The sequence below is a fragment of the Haliotis cracherodii genome, unplaced genomic scaffold (genome assembly GCF_022045235.1).
Source record: "Haliotis cracherodii isolate W230 unplaced genomic scaffold, xgHalCrac1.p SCAF_9, whole genome shotgun sequence".
In the NCBI taxonomy this organism is placed as follows: domain Eukaryota; kingdom Metazoa; phylum Mollusca; class Gastropoda; order Lepetellida; family Haliotidae; genus Haliotis; species Haliotis cracherodii.
Window position 1 is genome coordinate 16,654,055 of NW_027266343.1, and position 16,810 is coordinate 16,670,864.

The 16,810-nt window shown below is 35.6% G+C and overlaps 1 pseudogene; it reads right to left on the reverse strand.

Annotated features, from left to right (window-relative positions):
• Window positions 1-5,312: 5,312 nt before the first annotated feature.
• LOC139453288 (uncharacterized) overlaps window positions 5,313-16,810 on the reverse strand; it is a 34,929-nt pseudogene continuing 23,431 nt past the window's right edge.

A 16,810-nucleotide genomic window follows, 5' to 3' on the forward strand; every position in this document is an offset into this window, starting at 1 on the left:
TACCCGTGTGAGAGAGAAGTAAGCCACACATCATCCCACGAACTCCTCTTGGAGATATTCCTGTCCGATAATTGTTTTTTAATTACATTTAACGATAAGCAAGCCCAAAGACTTTCATTATAGTCACCTCAAAAACAAGTAGTTAAAGTCAATTTATAGTTGATTATTAAAGAAGCATGTCTGATCAATTGAGGAATTTAATCTAGAATGAAAATATAATGGTTACCCTGCTGCTGTGTCAAGAACATGATTTATGACCTAATTTTCCTTATTATTCTAGACAACACACCTTAATTACCTCCTTTGAGCATAGTTAACTGGGTCAGTAATGCCAGTCTACATACATACCTTTACAGATTGTGTTTTAATTTAATGTCATGTTTACCACGTTTGAAATGGCTACTTTATATGCGCGCGCATACGCGCACGCGCACACAGACACACACAAAAGGCTATACACTTTATCCGCCGCACGCACGCGGGTCTTTGTATCCTCGTACCCTGATAGAGCGAATCGTCACATCACTGATCATTTGTTTAGTTCACCCCTTTCTGTTTTTACGTTAGGGTCTTAAATATATAATTCAATAGGCATGTGTGAAATTCAAATGACCAATATTGTTTCCGATTTAAAACTTTCAGGTTAAAATTATCATAGTGTTGTTTGAGTATTGCATTGGTGTTGTATTACGACTGTGTTGTGTTGTATGTTGTTATTGTTTTGCACAAGTATTGTATGAACATTCTGTTGTACATTCTTTTTAGCATTTTGTTGTATTACATTAACTAGTATTATTGTTCTGCATTGCATTGTTTTGTATTATCTTGTACTGAATTGTATTATACGTTGTAATGGATTGTTGTACCACATTATATAAGGGTTATGTTGTACTAAAATTTATTGTATTAGTTTTATTGTTTGGTATTGTAGTTTAGTATTGCTTTGTATTATCTTGTACTTCATTGTATCAGTAGTGTGTTGTATTATAAGCTGTATTGTGTTGTTGTACCACAGTATATTAGTGTTGTATTACAATTTATTGTATTAGTATTGTTCTGTACTGTACTCTGTACTGCCTTGTATTATCTTGTACTGCATTGTTGCATTACATTGTATTGTTGAACCACATTGTATTAGTGTTGTGTTGTACATTTTATTGTACATGTATAGGTATTATTGTTCAGTATTGTAGTGTAGTATTGCTTTCTATTATCTTGTACTGCATTGTATCAGTATTGTGTTGTATCTAATTGTACTGTATTGTACCACATTGTTTTGACATTTTATTGTATAGTATTGTTGTACTACATTGCATTGTATTTGTATAGCAATGTATTTGTTATATGGTGTTATGTTGTAACATAAACTGATGGAAATGAATAAGGGAACACCTAGTTTTAGACACAGTAAAATGATATGTTATCATGGGTTCCCAGTCTTGTCTACCAAATACACGTTGGAAAAAATGCACACAAAGACATCTCAACATTTGATTATGCCATTTGTTGAATTTGTATGCTCGCTAATTTAACTGTACTGACAGTAAAGCTTATTTCTCTATATTGTTCCCTTATTCATTTCCAATAGTATGTTTTATTTTATATCATATAGTAGTTTGCATTCTAATGTACTAGTTTTTTCTTCTATTGTATCATATATAGAGGATCGTATAATAGTGTTCATGTCACACTATGTTTACGTGAGTGAGTGAGTTGGGTTTAACGCCGCTTTTAACATTATTCCAGTTATATCACAGTGTGTCAGCTTAATGTGGGAGGAAAGCCCGAAGTGATGCAGGTCTCAGACGTTTACCACTTCGGTGAAACCCACGAGCACAGGTATGGTGCTGACAAACCTAGAAACATATAAATCGGGGCAAACCAGGATTTGAACCCACAATCATAGGTTACTGGTGTGCCCAAGGGACGCAACTCTGCACAGCAAATTGTGGCATCTCAGACAACTGGGCCACCCGTGCCCCCTACTATGTTTACGACACATGAGTGTCATAAACATAGAATGACATGAACACAAATATAATGTTCTATTTATTACCGAAGAAGATGTCAGAGACAAATTTTAGTGTTTACCTATAAGGACAGCAAGTCGCAACAGCATCAGAACCACAATTTGTCGAATGACATCAACAATTCCGACCTCATGTCACAATAAGATTCACATGACGTCAACAATGCCGTCCGGATGACGGAAACAATACACTGTTGTTTCATGACGTGATATGACCCTAGGGCACATATGATTTTAATGAACCCCCGATATGTTTGCCCTCGTAAATAATAATTGTATTTAATGTATTGTGCTGTATTGTATTATATGTGTATTTATTGTTTGGTATTGCCTTGTATAACAATCCCTAGACTAACAATGGTATGGTAGCTTAGAGTGTACCGGTATATTGCAAATATCAAAGATCCGGGGTAAAATAGGTCTTCAGCAACCCATGCTTGCCCTAAAAGGCAACTATGCTTGTCGTAAGAGGCGACCAACAGGATCGAGGGGTAAGGCTCGGTGACTTGGTTGATGCATGTCATCGTATCTCAATTGCATGGATTGATGCTCATGATATCAATCACTGGATTGTCTGGTCCAGACTTGATTATTTACAGACCTCCATCATATAGCTGGAATATTGCTGAGTCAGTGTAAACGACAAACAAATGCAAATATCAATAGTCAATGATAGATCATCTCAGTGAAAACAATGACCAATCCTGTCAAGCAATTTATTCAACAACAACTCCACTAGCAACACATTCTATTCAACTAAATTTCGCACCAAATTTAAGCAAGGAAGCCAGCAGCATTTTAAATGCCAACATCTACGCCTATACCGTTTATGGAACCTTGATGTAAAGGACAACCGTTTCCACAGAAATTCTGAAGAGATGAATTCAGGAACAGCTATCAATACTAAACAACCTATGAACCAAGATTTGTCTTAACTAATCCCATTACCCAACATATAAGTCTCTGGCAATGTGCATGACTGAAATGGGTTCAAATCAACACCAAATGCAACCAGCACTTGTACAGAAGCTGATTTTGGTTCATAGCAAAATTGTTCCAAGGAGGTCGTTCAAAACACTTACAATTTGCACTGATATTGTTTGGGGTGTGATTTTGGTCGGTGATATCAAATCAGTTTAAGTTATCACAAAGAACCATCTTTTCTGGAGAGAAGATTTTAGTCCATCAATGAAAATGGACTTCTAGTTCCTTGGGAACATATTATTGGGGCATATTAACTTATTGGATCTAGATTTTTATAAAAAAGAAAATTACTTTTGATAGTACTTCTTAAGCTGTTTGTTACGGGACCATGCAATCGCTCTGATGTTCAACATCATGAAACATGGAGTGGAATACTGTGGAAACGATCGCCCACAACTAAACTCTGTTACCAACTGCACTGTCGTGAAACTACTGAAAGACGTTCAGGTTAGACATAGGCGTGAAACTACCACTACAGACATTGTGTTGACATACACTTATGATATGAATTTCATATAAAAATAGCAATCATGAGCTCACAATAACAAGACAAGGAAGTATTAGGGGGCATGTTCTAAATAGAAGTCATTGACAAAGATTAATAAATCTTTTAAAGCAAGGTTGAAAACGGCTTTGTGTAAGGTCCATATGTATCATACTCAAAAGAAGTCAATGACAGCTACAGTTACCATAGCATGACAGACAGTCTGTCATGCAGCTCATGCAAGTCTATAATGTTTGGCAAGTCTAGATTACTGCAGTATCAGTCTCTGGGCTCGTTTTTATTATATTATATAACTATAATTTAACAACTGTTTTTTCTGTAAAATATGTTCATTTCAGAGACTAGATGTTAGTTACATGACATATTAACTGTAATAATATGTAAGAATCGGTTGGTCATTATCTTCTTTTAAGTAGTGTAATATGACAAGGGTGAGACATTTTTATGAATTTTGAAAATTCTCAATTGTTCTAACATCATCCCCTGATAAGTTTAAACAACACAAATTGTTTCAAATGTGCTAAATAAATAAGCACATTGTTGCAAGCTGATAATTATCAACAGAGGTATTTCAAAGGTTAATCTTTTTTCGCAAATATGACAATTTCATACAACCCCCTAAGTTGCTATGTACAAAAGAAATCGATTTCGTTATATTAAATACAACAATATTTCCATCAAACTAGGTTCGTTCCACAAACCTTGAACTCCCTTTCACCTTAAAACATGCACATTTCAAGAAAAAGTACTTTTCAAAAACATGGCTGCCTTCATTTTTGTGCATTCCAAAGGTACATCATTTTCTTTGTAAATATTTGAACAAGGGCTAATGAAACCTGCTGAAAAAGATTAGTCATCAGTTGGAGAAATGAAATTCAGTTGTTTTGGAGCTGACCATTCAATATTTAGGGGTTGGGAGAGTGTGACTTTCATTTGAGACATAGTTTTTTCAGAAAGTGATTCAAAAACATACAATTTTTACTCTGAAAAGGGGAGTCAAAGAATTTTGGGACCCACATCACATCATATGTGACGCACCAGGAGAAAACAGACCTTATGGGAGCAAGGACACAATTGTGTTGTGATGTGATAAAGAAAGATGTTTGACATCAACTTACTTCAGTAAATATCGCCATGTGTGTGGACTGTACAAAAATATTGATCTTCCTCTTGTTTGTTTGTAATGTACTAACACTATTTCGAAACATTTCAGCAAATATGTCTACTTTCAATTAATCAAACATTATATCTAAAAACTGCAATCATTACATAAACAGGTATATGTCTGAAAATGGGACTTTGCAAAAATGAGTCCAAATGTTTGATGCTATGTATCTGTAATAAATATGAATTCAAGCTTATGAATTCTATTTTTGTGTTCCAAAGAAATTAGTTTTAAAATATAGCAAGAAGTCAAAAAGTTATTTTTCACCCGTAAGGTCCCTTATCTCATGGTGGGTCACATATTTCAAAATATCCTACATGTTAAGGGAACGTATTCAATTTGGGTAATATCAAATTTTATTCTTTTCAACTATTTTTGGAATCAGATTATTATTTTCTTAAATCCCAGCTAACCCTCCCACCCAAAATATCAATTAGTCAGACCCTCACAAAAACATACATTACATATCTCCAATTACAAAATTTAAATGATAATTTCAATTCTTTCTGAAGTGCTTCTCAAAAACTACAGAGATAGGCCACATTAAAAATGTCTTGTTTCTCAATATAAGATTTTAGAATATATAACTTTCCATGCTCCCTCAGAATTTACCAGATGAATAACATAAAGGCTGAGTTAATAATACAATGTTTTGATGTGATCTGTTAGAACAAGAATAGTTTCTCCAATGTAGTGCTGTTCTGAGTATTTAAATTTCCAAAAAGGTTGCAAACATGTCAAATTCTAAATTTCTAAAATTTCATATAATCATAGCTTGAATTGTATTGCCAAAATATTTCTACAATTATTTTTTTTATAACATGCTCTTTATTAAAATCCACCCACATTTTCAAACAGTGTTGAGAAACAAGACATCTCGTAAAAATGGCCAAATGAAGTCATATATCACTGTCCATGATTTCTCACAAGAACCCTTCAAAGAGATCCAGAAACATTCATTAAGCCCACTTCGCCAAACATGATTTTCATTTCAATTCAAATATGAAACAAATCAAATTTGATTATTCTGATAACGACAAAGACCTTAACTCATACTCCCAACTGTTCCTTGTTCAAAGTCATGTCCAGCTGTTAGGACATCAAGGGCTCTTTTTCCTTGACAACAAATCTTTACAAGTCAATCAACATCAAACGATAAAAAAGGTAAATTTGTCAAAAAATCCTGAAATATTAAAATGAGGTTGAGGTCATGATTCACTTATCTCAAAGCTGTCTTTTATACAAAAAGAACCATACTCCCTCTCGAGCAACACCCAAAACTCAGTGTTGCAAAAAGATCTGAAAAGTCATATTATGTACACCTTCAATGTTCATATATTAAGTTGTGATAGATGCTAATATGAGACAACATATATATTACATGAACATGTTATGGTACTTGGAAACAATCATGGCTGAAACATTTGTTGATACTTGGGAACAATCATGATTGAAGCATTTTATGACACATGAGAACTTGGATTAAACATCTTAAAGCATCATATGACACATGGAAGCAATCATGATTGAAGAATTTAATAATACATGTAACAATTATGATTGAAGCATTTATGACATGGTAACAATCAAGATTGAAGCATTTTATGACACATGGTAACAATCATGATTTAAATATTTATGACACGTGGCAACAATCATGATTGAAGCATTTTATGAGATGGTAACAATCATGATTGAAGCATTTTTGACACATGGTAACAATCATGATTGAAGCATTTTTTGACACATGGTAACAATCATGATTGAAGTATTTATAACACATGGTCACAATCATGATTGAAGTATTTATGACACATGGTAACAATCATGATTGAAGCATTTTTTGACACATGGTAACAATCTTGATTGAAGTATTTCATGATGATTGCTAACAATCATGAGTGAAGTATTTTTATGACACATGGTAGCACTCATTATTGGAGCATTTTATGACACATGGTAACAATCATGATTGATGAATTCCACAGCAGAAATTTAAACCACCATCTTCGTTGTTGCCATATTGAAAAACAGAATCATGATGCTAATTTCGACACAAACAATACACATGTACCACACACAACAGGTTAATACAAATGGAAAGAATGTTTTTCTCAAGACACTTACAGAAAATGTGTTATAATTAAAAATTGATCATGATGTTGAAGTGTATTTCAAATGACAATGATCAACAAGTAAATACAATTCAATGGTGGTTATTTAAAAGTATGCTGAGCAAACCAAGCTGGGGTGACTTGACACATATCCTGTGCATATACTGAGGGCAACAAATAAGGGAACATGCCTTGACACACTTTGAGTTTCTGCACTGGGACCCTGAAGGTTGTAAGAAGGTAGATCTCCATGTCAAACAAAGGTTTACACTGAATGTAACTCTTTGCAACTTGAAAACTTGTGACAATATATTAGTTAGATATGGGTTGTGAGTGTGACCCATCGATCCATGAACACAACTTGCCACACATTGCCAACACAACTTACTTATGAAACACCAGCGCTAGCTGCTAGGTAGGTAACTGATGCTGAATTTCACCCAATCCGTTTGCCTTAAAGGCATTTTGTACTGATTATATTTCCCAAGTACTGTAAATGTGAAATGAAAAATAGAACTCTTGGATTACATACATGAAGCCTTCCGCTCTTGTCTTCACTACAGACAATAATATCAAGAAATCTATTACATTCCTGGGTACCATCATAGCATAAAGAAACAAAACCAAGTATGAATCTTGCATGAGTCTACATTTGTTATCAATACAATACAAAATCAGATCTACTATTCTGATTCAATACCGCTTAGTATGACGATCTGACAACCCTTCATACAAGATCACATCCGTTGAACTTCCTAATCAGCCAGTAAGCGTGGATACTTCTTAATTTTACGTACAAACGTGCAAAGCATTCTGAGCAGCACATCTATTTCTGTATGTTCAAAACGAATATTAATGGGCAGTTCTGAGTGGAGAATATAATGACAAAAATTAACTCTCTCACATTAGTCTGATTGCCAGCGCATTCACACCCAAAAAGGAGGAAACATTTCTGTTTTGTGTTAGTTACTCTTTCCAGGCTAAAAAAAGTCAAAATCGTGGACAGGAACTGCGATATAAGAATATTGTAAAGCCAAATGTTGTTAGAAAGCTGACATCTCATTGGCTGAAAAGCACATGCGTCATTAAATTTGATTGGGTTGTCAATATCCGCTCAGGGTTACACTTTTCGAACATTGCAAACATGCACTGAATGAAGTTCAATCAAAGCTAGCAGTCAAAGGGAAATAACTCTAGTGGCTACAACTCAACTAACACTATTGTTTTAGTAGAGAAGCAAAGAATTAAATAATCTTGTAATTATAAAAACCTATGATGCAACATCTAGTCTGACACTAAATTGTCTCTAATAACATTTACAGAAATGAATGAATAGGAAATATTACATGAAGTAAATATAGGTGCACCACCCAGTCAAGGGACCAGTCATTGTATTGCACCAGGTAATCTTTACATCATACCTTGATTCTAAAAGGCTGCCAGTATTTGTGATCATGAACATTACATGATTATCATGGATATATTAACAATAAAAGTAGATGTCAAAAACAACTTACTCTGCTACAATGGGGGAATAAGTACTTTTAAAGTCTATTTCTTAATCAGTGTCTTCCGATACAGTTCAGTACTCTAAGCATCAAGTAAATGGAGACAGTACAATGTGTAAATGAATATAGTGTTGTGCCAGTCACAACATTCTATGAGAAAAGTTGCAATGTGAGTTTCCCTCTATTTATTCGGCTGATTTATTTTGTCCTGAGTACATGTTCTCAAAATAAAGTTACAAAATTAAGATTTTAACAAATTCTAACAAATTGAGACAATTCATGACATCTATACAAAATATGTTCTTTATCCAATACATCTCTTGTTTATAAGGGACCGGTTTGATAGCTATATATATATAACAGCTACGCGATAAATAGAAAAGAACAATGAAGAACGAAGTGTTGTTTTTTTCACGATATAACATTGTTCTATCATGATTTGATGACATCGTATATTGAACTATGTTATTTTTTAGAGGGGAGTGTGTGAGTTGTTCCCCACAGATGTGGCTGGGCAACGCAGATAAACATGATGGCCGAAAAATTGCATCCAAATTCGGGAGAGACATGACAATCCTTATTGGGAGATAAGGTACATAAAATCGACTTGAGGATTGTAAGAATATGCGTGAAATATCCACCTGTGCATAAAAAGGCCTTGTTCGCCATTGCCAAGGTCGGATTCTATTGAGGGAGTCATCATTTTTTAAATACCGTTAAATATTCATAAAATTGCCCATTTTATCATCATCCTAAAAGAGGCTGTACATAATGTTGATATGTTATATAAGAAATAAATGACTTGTGGTCATTGTTTATCGTACAATTATGGCCTTCATGGTTTATTCTCCCTGCAGTGTTTTATTGTACAATAAACAACTCCCACTCGTCGTTTATTTCTTAAACAAAATGCAGAGAATTCTCATTCAGCTTGCACAGACATATTTATGTGTAATTCTGAAGTGTCTGTTTCAGTGTAACCATCAGAGATACAAAAACTGTTAAGTAGCAAATCAAACCAAATATATTCAATAAACCATTGTATTTTGTAAACAGCCTAATTCCCACCACTAAAACAAATAAATGACATAGCTCCCTCACGTTGAAATGAACAGTGAACTACCAACCACCTTTGCTGAATTAGAATGTTGTCTTGTAATTGAGTTATCACACCTTCAACAACAAAGCCAAAAACTCCATATCATCATTCTGATTAATACAAAGTCAAAGACACTGAAATATACAACTAGTGTCGATGACATACACTTAACTATGGCATTCAGCATAACGCTGTGATATCGACGTGAAATATACGACATGAAATGTACAACTGAAATACACATGGTTTATTATGGCGTCCCATGAAATGAAACTCTGTAAGTAGAAAATGCAGATATTATGAAGTTTGAGCAATTGATGGTTTCAGCATATTTTTGGCATACCATTTCAAAAAATCTATTTTGGCATTATTATGAATTCCATCCAGGATTCTCTCATCCTGTGCATAATGGCAAAATCAATCAAAACCAGTTGTTGATAATGACACTTTTATCAGCAAAATGAAACAAATATGTCATTGCATGGTTAGACACTCAGCGTCTGTAACAACATATCACTTCAGCATCTCCACATGAATCTTCATGAGGAAAGGGAGTTAACAGACTATAAAAGTCCAGTTTCCACCCTTGCCGAACTAGGCTGGATTTTTGTGGCTTTATCGTAGCACCACCAGTAGTTATTAGAAGTTTTGTCCCATCTATGCATCTCCTACTGACCAATCAGATTCCACCTTGTATATCACTTGCATTTGCTTCAAACAAAATGGCGGCGTTCAGTGAAGACGATATGAACCATATCAAAATCTATATTGGAATAAAACGGGTATTAAATCGCAAAGTACATTAAACTACAAGAGCATTGATTAAAACATGAAAAGATTAGGAAAATATGTGTTGATGTCGAGTTGGCGGTACACATACCTTGCAAATTCTGAAATCAACCTAACTCTGCATGACAGTTTACAAACCGGATGTCGATTACACGATTTTGATTGGACTAAGCATAGACTCGTTAGTCCAGCCAAAACATAACTCCATAATACCAGTCAAGTTCTGCAAGGGTGGAAACTGGGCTTTTAAAGTCAGTTATCTCCCTTGCCTTAGGACGATGCTCCACATGGAATAACCTGTATGTTCCATTAAGTATCTAATACTTACATATACATGATTAAGACGTCACAGCAATACTTTATCATGGTTGTTACAGTTTTTGATAGCACCATCAAAATCTGTGCAATGTAAGCATCTGCACAAGTTGGATGTTGGTCAAAGCTTAACAATCTCTGTTTCCTATTTCTGAAGTGTTATTTCCACGTCGGTCTATTTTCCACATTGCAGTACATAACAAGGGCTGGTAACCATGGTAACACAGAATTTCATTCTGTGTACTACATCAAAGGAAAAAGCAATTTCGCGACATCATCCCATTCGCATTGCTCTAACTAAAAAATATGAAAAAAAACTAAATAAATAAAATTACCAGCAAAAATGAAAGGTATAAATTATACATCAGGCTTAAAAAATAAAAGAATTGGTTCTCAGGCAATGACTTATGAAAATAAAGTGCACATGTTTTGTTTTTTTTTGGTCTTTTTTGCTTTTTCAAACTAGTATGTAACGAAATAAAAAGTTGTGTTGCCATCAACCTGGGAAAGGGCCTCCCTCCATAAAGAAGCATTAAAACTCCTATTGCCACCATGACCATAAAACAAAATGCGCAGTAAAGCAGTGCATGTGTAAAAGGAAGTAACTGCATGCTAAATTGGAAAGCATTATTTTTAAGCATGAGTATTTTTTTCTTTGAAAGGAAATAAAAATGAAACATGCGGCAGACTTTATGAGAATGCGGCGGTGCCTGAGAACCAAGACTATTTTTGGGGCGGGCCTTAGAAATTACTGTTTAGACCTCGGTTAAATATTGACCTCAGTTTATAATATCAGCTAACAGGTACATTCATCGAGTTTTACATAACATTGAGTTGCATCCAGCAAATCCATATATTGCAATATACAAGCCACATGTCCAGCAGTGGTAAAAGAAACTGAAATACACAACTACACACCAATCATCATCAATAGCGGCAGACAGTGCCAATCCTTTCACACAGACCATAGATCGCGGCCTATCTTAAGGACTAAAAAATGAATGTGATCAGGAAGGAGAATTATTGTGCGAGTGTACACTGCTCAACACTACAGCTTTCAATTTTCAAAAACAGCTTTTCTAATTCTTGATTTTTGTAATGGATTTCTAGTAAGTTGCAAACATTTATCCCACCTTCTGCCCTATATATCACTAAGACTGAATATCACTGACTGGAAAGAACTGTGAACTAGTAATGTCAAGAATTTACGGCTTGAGAAAACAAAATAAGAAACAGACATCCACTGAGCGCCATCTCTAGAAATGGTTGGTTTGTTGTTTAATGCCACACTCCAGCTATTCCAGCTTTATGATGGCGGTCTGTAAATAATCAAGTCTGGACCAGACTATCAAGTGATTGATATCATGAGCATCGATCCATGCAATTGGTATCAATGACATGCATCAACCAAGTCAGCGAGCCAGACCACCCGATCCCATTAGTCGCCTCTTATGACAACCATAGGCGCCTTTTACGGCATGGGTTGCTGAAGACCCATCCTACCCCAGATCTTCTGTACAAATGGTCATTATTAATCTGCCTCAATTCTCCAGTGTATCGTATCTCCATGTTATTGTAACATATACCGTGTACCCATTCATCACTTTTGTATGTGACATCAAACCTCCATCTCCCCAATTACAAACACAGATTTCTCTCACAAACTTGAGTAACCAACCAATATGCCTCTTCTAAACGCAAGTTTAGCAAAGATCTACAAGTGATTCCTTGATAGATACTACTCCCAAAAAGTTAAAGAAGACCTAATTATTTCAAATCACTATAGTTAATCAAAAGAAGTTAACAAACACCTGATTATTTCCTATGAATATAGTTCATTTACTATAGTGTTATGAAAGAATTGGGTGTTCTTTAACTTCTTTTCATTAGTATATGTAGGCGGGCAAAGACCGTCATAACTAGTTTTGCATAATGCCTCCGTCACATTTGCCACGACGGCCGTGGGGTCTAAAATATCTCCTGCCAATAGCAATTATAGGGCCACCACAGCATTCCCACGGTCACATACTGTAGCAGTCACATATGTTAGGGTAGCCGCACAGGGTATTTTGAATTTGTGGAGACAGAAAACCTGAGGCTGCCGTACGGCATTTAAAGTGATGATGCACGGCCGCCTCAAGGCATCCCTGCGGCGGCCGTAGGTTTTTGACAAATACCAAGGCAGACGCAAGGTAGCTGCGAGGTAGTCGCAAGGCGGCCGCAGGCAAACGCAAGGCCACCTTACGCCCTACATATGGTTGCAGTGGAACCACTCTACAGCATGGCAATGGCATGTCTGATTGCTATGGCAAACCTAGAATTTTTAAAGTTATAACTATAATCCCATGGAGACCCCTACAGACTGTAAAAGATAGAGATACGCCCTAGGGCGACCATGAGGCCACTGCAGATCCTGTGTGGCCGCCGCAGGTATCTCCCGATCTCGGGGGCTACGGCTGCCATATCCTAGCCGTAGAGCAAATGTGACTGAGGCATAAAAGTTGTGTCTATGAGAAGTGAGTCAGGACAGTGAGCTCCTGTAACAACAAGGTGGTTCCAGGTGTACGTGAGATGGAAAACAAGAGGGCAGGTCGGCCGGTAGCGATACTGCTGCTTGTTTCAATGATGAAAGAACAGTGGATTTTGATTTGGTTGTGAATGGGTCCAGGGTATTTATAAAAAGAGAATGGAGATAAGGTACTTTGGATAATGAAAGGTGTAATTAAGTTTGTATTTATACCGTATTCAAAGTAATAAGCGTCCCGCACAAATAAGCGCCCATCGTGATATTTGCTTCTGATTGATAAATGTATACAAGACTATTTACTCGTGCATAATACCTTTGTTATATGCAGCCATAATTATGGGAAATTAAATTCTGGAAAAATATATCTGTCGTATATAAACATTTCAGGCTGTCGGCATGAACCACGGAATTTACCATTTACAATCTTTCAACACTGTTGTTTTTCACCAAAATAATATTCGAATAAGAGCCCCCTATTTCCAATTTTGAGAGCGCCCTGGGCGCTTATTATGTCAAATACAGTAAGTGATGTTCATTGCGGCAACACTATGTATCAGACAGTCAGACATGTCCATCAAATTACTAAACTATACAGAGAAATGAATCAACAGGAAACGTTTTCTTTTTTTCTAAATAAACGAGGTGATCTTAATGCACAAGAACCTTTAGTGATAATTACAATGGAATATGATCTCGTTGTTTAACAAATGCAAAAGCATCAAATTATACAGTTTTACACAACTAGTTCTCTATTGGAAAATTCATTGAGCAAGAATTTTTCAATGCTGAACATGTTTTCAATCTTCTGTGGGACCAACCATGATATTTTTAAGGGAGAAATGAGAAGGGTGAGAATATGTTTTCGATCACTGCTTCAAGATTGATTTTGTTTTTCTGAAAAAGGAATGGAATACATGTTTTCAGTGATGTGAACAAGCTTACCCAGTGAACAACAAGTTAAGTTTACCCAGTGAACAACATGCGTACCCAATGAATAATTTCCTGTCCTTTTTGAAAAGCCAGTGGCCAAATTATTTTTCAGCAAATTCTGGACAAAATTATATTTTTGAAAAAAACAACAACCCTGCCCTCACTTCTGAATATCAAATGGTCAGTCTGCAATCTCATTAAAATCGGATCTTAGTTCTCGCTACTGCAAAACAAAGATCTGAGATCACCCCATGATGGGGTCACGTCAGACCGACCTTGCGCGATCTTTGATTGACCAATAGAATGACTAACAAAAAATTGACATTAGCCATTAAGAAGGCAGCTTTCTTGTGCTTTACAGCACTAATTTCAAATTAACGACTACACTTCGAAATATATTTTGACATATCCTCGATTACAAATTTGAAACCTGAACAAAAGAACATTCTGGAATGGCTAATATATGGTCTAGATCAGGGGTCCGGAAACCGTCATATGCGCCGGACATGTCCGATTGGGAATCTCAAATGTCCGGTTTCAAATATTGCTTACCGGACATTTAAATTTTTCTGTCCGGACATTTTAAAAAGTATTGTCCGGACATTCTTCAACTTTGACCGGACATGATCAACAGTTAGGCCTAAGCATTTTCTGTCTGCAATTGTAACACAATGAAGATTATCTACACTGACAAGCTTTGTTTGTTTTGATTGCTGTAAATACATCGTACCTAGAATGATAGTCCAATCGGTCAATCACTGTAATAGGCAATAAACTGAGTTGACACTGATTAATCGAGGATCTATTACTGAGAACATCTTGTTAATTTGAGTAAAATGTGTTTACAACTGTACATAAATACCTTGCATCATCGATGTACCTCATTATCCTCACAATGCTACGATACGTAACCTCAGACAAGAAGCGAAAGCGTGACGACAGCCAGTCGACCGATGCAGATCAGTCGAGCGGATCTGACAAACCCACAAAGTCTGAATGATCATTTCATAAGTCGTGGCAAACGACTTTCACTTGGTTGACATACAATGAGGATTTGCCGATTTTATTGTTTTCAGTAGCTTGTCGTATATTGAATCTTGATTGACCGCCATTTTGCTTTCTGTGACGATCGATATCAAATTTTTTTATGGTCAATAATTAAGTACAGATAAAAAAGTATTCAAATAACTATTGCTATCAACGATAGTTTAGGATTTAGGATTATATTATCTGTCTTGTTTTTAAATAATCTTTAGTTTAAAAAAAACACTTTTCCCGTGAGGTCACGTGATAACCAAATATGGGATAATAGTCTCGATCCAAATGTTACAACGCGTACACTTGAGCAGACTCATGAATATTAATTAGACCGTTCACAACGTTGACAGATAGTTATTATAACAGAAACAAACGTATGTTTTCCATATATATCTAAAATGATATTATTTGTTATTAATTGTCCGGTGAATTGAACAATTTAAATTGAAACAATTCATAATTCATCATATTATGAATACGTAACAACTTGTAATTTGTGTGTAAAAAGTCGTACTAAAACATGCTGTTTGAAGGGGGCGTGGCATAAATGTAAATGTCCGATTGGGATTTTAAATTTTCCGGACCCCTGGTCTAGATTGTATGGATTCAGTCGTTTAGCCCATAACTATCGTTCGGAATACCCCATGTTAAAGTTTTCGAGGTTGCATGATTAGAAATCACATTCCGAAGATCACTTTCATGATCTGGTAAGTGACGCTATGATTGGTCGGATGATAGGTCGTTCTGATGTGACCCGTAATGGGATGTCCTCAGATCTTTGTTTAGTGGTAGAGAGAACTAAGATCTGATTTTAATGAGACTGGGTCAGTCTGATTCTCTATATTTAATTCTGTCACTCTCTAAGAATATGACATGCTGATCTGTAGTCAAATCAAATTTGTTTCCACACAGTTTTGCAAATCAATTCTGGGAGAAAAACTTATGAAACATTTCTAAAATGATAAACACATCTGACAGAAGAGTAGTGGGATCACATTGTACTGTCAGAAAGAATCTGTTTCTATGTTGAAGCTGATAAAGAATTTGGGTCAAATAAATAGACAATAATAACAAGCTTAAACATATTGAAAGCACATAGGATTAAACAGCTACACGTATATCACAAGCAAATGAATGCATTAATTCCTGCGAAGCTTTCAAGACTGATCACTGTGGGATGTAGCTCTTGTAGTTCTTCATCTTCTTTATCTGTTTCTTTATCTCAGTGATGAAGTCTGATGGCTGGACCACAAATGATATCTCAAGGCCAACGGCACTCAGTCTGTGCTCAATCTGAAACAAGGATATCACGATGAGGTTCAATCTGAAACAAGAATATCACCATACGGTTCAATTTGAAACAAGGATATCACAGTGAGGTTCAATCTGAAACAAGAATATCACCATACGGTTCAATCTGAAACAAGGATATCACAGTGAGGTTCAATCTGAAACGAGGATATCACAGCAAGGTTCAATCTGAAATGAGGATATCACAGTGAGGTTCAATCTGCAACAAGGATATCACAGTGAGGTTCAATTTGAAACGAGGATATCACAGCAAGGTTCAATCTGAAACAAGGATATCACAGCGAGGTTCAATCTGAAACAAAGATATCACAGTAAGGTTCAATTTGAAACGAGGATAACACAATAAGGTTTCAATTTTAAATAAGGATATCACAAGATTTCAATTTTAAACAAGGATATCACAGCAAGGTTTCAAACTGAAACAAGGATATCACAAGGTTTCAATTTGAAACAAGGATATCTCAACAAAGTTGCACTCTGAAACAAGTATACTAGT